A 7,818-nucleotide genomic window follows, 5' to 3' on the forward strand; every position below is an offset into this window, starting at 1 on the left:
TACAGCGATGAACATGGGTGTGCACGTGTCTTTATAATACAATGATTTACAGTACTTTGGGTATATACTCAGTAACGAGATTGCTGGGTCAAATGAAATTTCTATTTCTAGATCCTTGGGGAATTGCCACATTGTTTTTACAATGTTTGAACTAATTAACACTCCTACCAACTGTGTAAAAGTGTTCCTATTTCTCCACATCCTCTCCAGCATGTTGTCTCCAGATTTTTTAATGATCGCCATTCTAACTGGCGTGAGATGGTATCTCAATGTGGTTTTCATTTGCATTTCTCTAATGGCCAGTAATGATGAGTATTTTTTCATATGTTTCTTGGCCTCATATATGTCATCTTTTAAGAAGTGTCTGTTCGTATCCTTCACCCACTTTTGGTTGGGTTTGTTTGTTTTTCTCTTGTGAATCTGTTTTAGTTCTTTATAGAATCTGGATATTAGCCCTTTGTCAGATGGGTAGATTGCAAAAATTTTTTCTTATTCTGTTGGATGCAGGTTTGCTCTAATGATTGTTTATTTTGCTGTGTAGAAGCTCTGAAGTTTAATTAGATCCCATTTGTCTATTTTGGCTTTTGTTGCCATTGCTGTTGGCGTTTTAGTCATGAAGTCCTTGACTATGGCTATGTCCTGGATGGCTTTGCCTAGATTTTCTTCGGGAGTTTTTAGATGTTAGGTTTTATATTTAAGTCCTTAATCCATCTGGAGTTAATTTTAGTATAAGTTGTCAGTAAGAGGTACAGTTTCTGCTTTCTGCACATTGCTAGCCAATTTTCCCAACACCATTTATTAAACAGGGAATCCTTTCCCCATTGCTTGTTTTTGTCAGGTTTGTCAAAGATCAGATGGTTGTAGATGTGTGGCACTGCCTCAGACGCCTTTGCCTCTGTTCTGTTCCATTGCTCTGTGTCTCTGTTTTGATACCAGTACCATGCTGTTTTGATTACTGTAGCCTTGTAGTATAGCTTGAAGTCTGGCAGCATGGTACCACCAGCTTTGTTCTTTTTGCTTAGGGTTGTCTTGGCTATGCAGGCTCTTTTTGGTTCCATATGAAGTTTAAAGTGTTTTTTTCAAGCTCTGTGAAGAAGGTCATTTGTAGTTTGATGCGGATAGCATTAAATCTATAAATCACTTTGGGCACTATGTCCATTTTCAAGATATTGATTCTTCCTAACCATGAGCATGGAATGTTTTTCCATTCATTTGTGTCTTCTCATTTTCTTGAGCAATGGTTTGTAGTTCTCCTTGAAGAGGTCCTTCACATCCTTTGTTAGTTGTATTCCTAGGTATTTTATTCTACTTGAAGCAATTGTGAATGGGAGTTCACTCTTGATTTGGCTCTCTGTTTGTCTGTTATTGGTGTATAGGAATGCTTGCGATTAATGCACATTGATTTTGTATCCTGAGAATTTGAAGAAGTTGCTTAACAGCTTAAGGAGAGTTTGGACTGAGACAATGGGGTCTTCTAAATATACAATCATGTCATCTGCAAATAGAGACAATTTGACTTCCTCCTTTCCTAATTGAATACATTTTATTTCTTTTTCTTGCCTAATTCCTCTGGCTAGAACTTCCAATACCATATTGAATAGTACTGGTGAGAGTGGGCATCTTTGTCTAGTGCCAGATTTCAAAGAGAATGCTTCCACTTTTTGCTCATTGAGTATGATATTGGCCATGGGTTTGTCATAAGTAGCTTTTATTATTTTGAGATATATTCTGTTGATACCTAGTTTATTGAGAGTTTTTAGCATGAAGGGCTGTTGAATTTTGTTGAAGGTCTTCTCTGCATCTATAGAGATAATCATGTGGTTTTTGCCTTTGGTTCTATTTATGTGGTGTATTAGGTTTACAGACTTGTGTATGTTGAACCATCCTTGCATCCTCCAGATAAAACCTACTTGATCATGATGGATCAGTTTTTTGATGTGCTGTTGCAATCAATTTGCCAGTATTTTATTGAAGATTTTTGCATCTATTTTCATCATGGATATTGGCCTGAAGTTTTCTTTTTTTGTAGAGTCTCTGCTAGGTTTTGGTGTCAGGCTGTTGTTGTTCTCATAAAATAAGTTGGGGAGGATTCCCTCTTTTTGTAATGTTTGGAATAGTTTCAGAAGGAATGATACCAGCTCCTCTTTGTATGTCTGGTAGAATTTGGCTGTGAACTCATCTGGACCTGGATTTTTTTTTTTTTGTTAGTAGGCTATTAATTTCTGCCTCAACTTCAGCCCTTGTTACTGGTCTATTCAGGGTTTCAACTTCTTCCTGGTTTAGGCTTGGGAGGGTGCAAGTGTCCAGCAATTTATCCATTTCTTCTAGATTTACTGGTTTATGTGCACAGAGATTTTTATAGAGATCTCTGACGGTAGTTTGTATTTCTGTGGAATCGGTGGTGATATCTCCTTTATTATTTTTTATTGCATCTCTTTGATTCTTTTCTCTTTTCTTTTTTTATTAATCTGGCTACTGGTCTATTTTATTGATCTTTTCAAAATACCAGCTCCTGGATATACTGATTTTTGAAGGGTTTTTCTGCCTCTATCTCCTTCATTTCTGCTCTGATCTTAGTTATTTCTTGTCTTCTGCTAGCTTTTGAGTTTTTTTCATGTTGCTCTTCTAGCTCTTTCAATTTTGATGATAGGGTGTCAGTTTTAGCTCTTTCCTCACTTCTCATTTGGGCATTTATTGCTGTAAATTTCCCTGTAGACACTGCTTTGAATGTGTCCCAGAGATTCTAATACATTGTGTCCTCATTCTCATTGGTTTCAATGAACATCATTATTTCTGCCTTCATTTCATTGTTTAACATTCAAGAGCCAGTTGTTCAGTTTCCATGAAGTTGTGTGGTTCTGAGTTAGTTTCTTAATCCTGAGATCTAATTTGATTGCGCTGTGGTCTGAGAGACTTTGTTATGATTTCCATTCTTTTACATTTGCTGAGGAATGATTTACTTTCAATTATGTGGTCAATTTTAGAGTAAGTGTGATGTGGTGCTGAGAAGAATGTATATTCTGTGGATTTGGGGTGGAAAGTTCTGTAGATATCTATTAGGTCCACTTGTTCCAGTTCTGTGTTCAAGCCCTGGATATCCTTGTTGATTTTCTGTCTCGTCGATCTGTCTAATATTGATATTGGAGTGTTAAAGTCTCCCTATATTGTTGTGCAGGAGTCTGAGTTTCTCTGTAGGTAATTAAGAACTTGCTTTATGTATCTGTGTGCTCCTATATTGTGTGTATATAAATTTAGGATGGTTAGCTCTTCCTGCTGTATTGATCCTTTCACCATTATGTAATGCCCTTCTTTGTCTCTTTTGATCTTTATTGGTTTAAAGTCCATTTTATCAGAGACTACAATTGCAACCCCTGCTCTTTTTGCTCTCCATTTGCTTGGCAGATCTTCTTCCATCCCTTTATTTTGAGTCTATGTATGTCTTTGCATGTGAGATGGGTCTCCTGAATACAGCACACCTATGGACCTTGACTGTTTACTCAGTTCACCAGTCTGTGTCTTTTGATTGTGGCATTTATGCCATTTACATTTAACGTTAATATTGTTATGTGTGAATTTGATCCAGCCATTTTGTTACTGGTTTTTTGTTTTTCCTCTTGCTCAACACAGTTTCCTCATTGCTTCATTGGCCTTTACCATTTGCTTCATTTTTGCAGTGGATGATAATGGATATTTTTTTCCGTGTTTAGTGCTTCCTTCAGGAGCTCTTGTAAGGCAGGTCTGGTGGCAATGAAATCTTTCAGTAATTGCTTGTCCATAAAGGATTTTATTTCTCCTTCACTTACGAAGCTTAGTTTGACTGGATATGAGATTCTAGGTTGAAAGTTCTTTTCTTTAAGGATGTTGAATATTGGCTCCGACTCTCTTCTTCCTTGTAGGCTTTCTGTTGAGATATCTGCTGTGAGTCTGATGGGCTTTCCTTTGTGGGTGACCCAATCTTTCTCTCTGGCTGCCCTTAGCATTTTTTCCTTCATTTCAACCCTTATGAATCTGATGATTATGTGCCTTGGGATTGCTCTTCTTGAGAAGTATCTCTGTGGGGTTCTTTACATTTCCTGTATTTGAATGTTGGCCTGCTTTGCTAGAGTGGGGAAGTTCTCCTGGATAATATCCTGAAGAGTACTTTCCAGCTTGGATTCATTTTCCCCATCTTCTTCAGGTACACCGATCAAGCATAGATTTGGTCTTTTCACATAATCTCATATTTCTTGGAGGCTTTGCTCGTTTCTTCTCCTTCTTTTTTCTCTTTTCTTGCCTTCTCTTTTTATTTCATTGAGATGATCTTCAACCTCTGATATCCTTTCTTCTGCTTGATCCATTCAGCTATTGAAACTTTTGTGTTTCACAAAGTTCTCCTGTTGTGTTTTTCAGCTCCATCAAGTCATTTATGTTCTTCTCTAAGCTGGATATTCTAATTAATATTTTGTCTAATGTTTCTTCAAGGTTCTCAGTTTCTTTTCATTGCGTTAGAACATGTTCTTTTAGCTCAGAGAAATTTGTTGTTACCCATCTTCTGAAGCCTGCTTCTGTCAGCTCTTCTGACATGTTTTGTTACCATGCTAGTTAATCATTGTGATCTCTCTGGGGAGGAGAGGCATTCTGGACTTTAATATTTTCATCCTTTTTGTGCTGGTTTCTTCCCATCTTTGTGGCTTTCTCTATCATTAATCTTTCAAGTTGGTTACTTCAGGTGGCATCTCTGGGTAGAGGTCCTTTCTGTTAAAGTCGGGGTTATTACTCCCGTATAAGGCTTTTTTTCATGCAGATGTCAGTGTGCTACTTGAGATAGTCTGTCCATTGTCTGCCTGTGGAGGCACTGCTGGGCTGCCTCATTCTTAGCCAGGATGCTGTTTATTCTTCACCTGGTTTCCACTTATGCTGGTGGGATTAGCTCCGCCTTCCCAATGGCAGGCTTCTTTCCCTCTGTGGTGCCTGCTGCTCCTGTATGGTCCTCCCTCTGATGTGTTAACTGTGAAACTCTCCCAGAAGAGGGATTCTGGTTGCTTGATCTTGTGGGGGTGGGGCCTGTCTGGGCGTATCCCCTTCCCTGCTTTCAGCTCTTCCTTCTGTGGATGGACAGTTCCTTCTTGCAAGCTTTCTTGGTGTTAGACCAAGTCTCCGCCCTGGTCTGTGCTGATAAGGCACTGGTCTTGCTGGGGCTGCCAGCCTGGGCTGTCAAATGGTCTGCAACTCAGGGCAGTTCTCAGCCAGGTGGCCTTTTCCTGGGCTGTGTGTTGCCAAAGTCTCAGAGGGTAGCACTGTATCTGTTCCAGAGTCCCAAGGAGGTAACACCCCCCATCCTCCATGCCAGATACACTTTCCAGGTGGGTCAGTGCCACACCTTGCCGTGGCTTGCCCCTTTTGGGCTGTTTTTGCTGCCTTTGTTTGGGTTAATCCTGCTGTTCAACCAGTCTTTTTGGAATGTACCCAGTACCTTGCTCAGAGTTGTGAATATCGCTCTGGTCTGTGTCTTACTTGGTGGGAACTGCAGTCCAGAGAAGCTTCCTTTCAGTCTTCTTGGTCCCCCTTCTCCCAGAAAGCAATCCTTTTATGAATTTTCAGCTGGGTTTACTTAAATCACACTATATTTTTACACAGCTTGTATTTTTTTAATATTTATATATAGTATATAATTTGTGTCTCATCAAAAACTTATAAAGTAAGAAAATTGGCTATTATCATTCATCTTTTAAAAAGTGACTTCCGATAAAATTCAGGGCAAGATATCAAAAAAACACTGAGATGAGTTAGATGGAAAATCAAGCATTTGGAATTCAAATAAAGAACCATTTTATTAAGATGACATTTTGCCTAAATAAATTTAAGATAGCAACAATTATAATAGAGCTAATATGAACAAGAGGCATTGAAATATGATTATTTTATTTAAAATTGCATACATTTTCAACAGAAAACATAGTAGGATATACTTCAGCCTTCAAGTTTGAATAATTTTTTTTGCATGAGGATTTTTTCATGATATTTAATGTGAATTTTTGTTTTCCATACTAAATTGGTAAATTACAAATACATACATAATTCAAGTTTTAATTCTACCTTTGTGGGTATGACATATTTGTAAATGAATAAGCTTCTACTTATTATTTTTAACACCCTAAGTCATCGTTTTGTACCTAATTAGTACCACCTTTTCATTAAGTTGTAATGTTTGATTAAAACTTCATATGATACATCTATAGAACACTGTTTCTTCTCTTTCTGTATCATATGTATTCATTAGAGTTCATTAGCTTCATTTACTGAAGATGTATATTGAACAACTTTGTTTTGTTTTATAAATAATTGTTTATGGTGGAAATAAAGTCGCAAAAGTCAATTTATAAATTTTGGAGAAAATATATAGGAATACATACTTGTAGGCATTGAAATAAGACAAATACATTGCTCTACTATGCAAGTCATCAATTTGAGTACATTTCCAACTGCAAGAATTCATTATATTGGCATTCAGAAGAAGCCATTCATATGTCAACTTCCCTTAAATTCGAAAACTGAATAGCTCCTGAGAGATCTGACAGAAGTGGGTAAAAGAGAAAAACAAAATCAAACAAATGCATACGAAAAAGCACGGTCAGGTACCTTAAAAATATTATTGGAAGAAAATCTAGGTCACTGAATAAGTATCTTTTCTTTAGGGATACTGAGAATTATTTAGATTTATCCAAATTGTCACAAATGACAATGATAAGGAAAACATGCAATAAATACAGAGTACATTATTTTTCAAAAATAGCAGACTAAGACATCAAATAAATTTTGGTTATGGCATAAATTACAAAAAAAGTAACTTAAGTTTCTAATCTTGAATGAGGTTGTGAAATTTAATGAATTTAAAAATAACAAACTATAAAAAAGCAAGCCCAGTTATACAATTAAGTATAATTCTATTTATTATGCTGACTCTCTTATAAGATAAATATTTACTCAAGTATAAACAGATGGGGATGTAGGAAGTCAGCAACCTAGTGAGATCAGAAATACCTAAGTTTCAGTTACCACTATACTGGCAATAATTCCAATAATTCCAAGGCATGTCTTATTTTTACCACAAGCAGTTAACTGTCTGAATGATGACTTAAAAAAAAAAAAGTCTCTGTTGCCCAGGCTGCAGTGCAGTGGCATGATGATCATAGCTTACTGCAGCCTTGAACTCCTGGGCTTAAGTGATCCTCCCACCTCAGCCTCCCAAGTAACTGGGACTACAAGTGCACACTACCACACCCAGCTAATTTTTAATTCTTTAACTTTTGTAGAGACAAGATCTCACTATGTTGCCCAGACTGGTCTCAAATTCCTGGCCTCAAACTATCTACCTGCCTCAGCCCTGCAAAGTGCTGGGATTACAGGTGTGAGCCATTGTGCCCAGCCTGACTTCTTTAATCTCATTAACCAGTTATTTTAATAATAAGGTATGGAGATCCCTTGAATATAACTCAAATTTGTGAACATTTTTTAATGTCTATAGAAAAGAATGACATATCTTGGGATTTTAAAGGATTTTTTTAAAAAAAAACAAACCAAAAGACATAAGCATGTCTGGTAGAATTTCAGGAAATTTGTGCTGTGAAAGAGCCAGGTTTAACGCAAGTAACCAAATAAATGCATTTATACATGCTATCTTACTATGAGGCTGAGGGATGTAACTGAATTGGAAATTGAAATTAAGGAATGATAAACAGAGCCAAGCTGTATTTTCAATCTGAACTATGCTTTCTTCATTATTTTATCCCTAAAAGAGAAAAAAATTAAGCCATTTCAAGTTAAATATTAAATTCAAAA

This window comes from Sapajus apella, unplaced genomic scaffold, assembly GCF_009761245.1.
Source record: "Sapajus apella isolate SASKATOON/1434 unplaced genomic scaffold, GSC_monkey_1.0 scaffold8, whole genome shotgun sequence".
NCBI classification, from domain to species: Eukaryota; Metazoa; Chordata; class Mammalia; order Primates; family Cebidae; genus Sapajus; species Sapajus apella.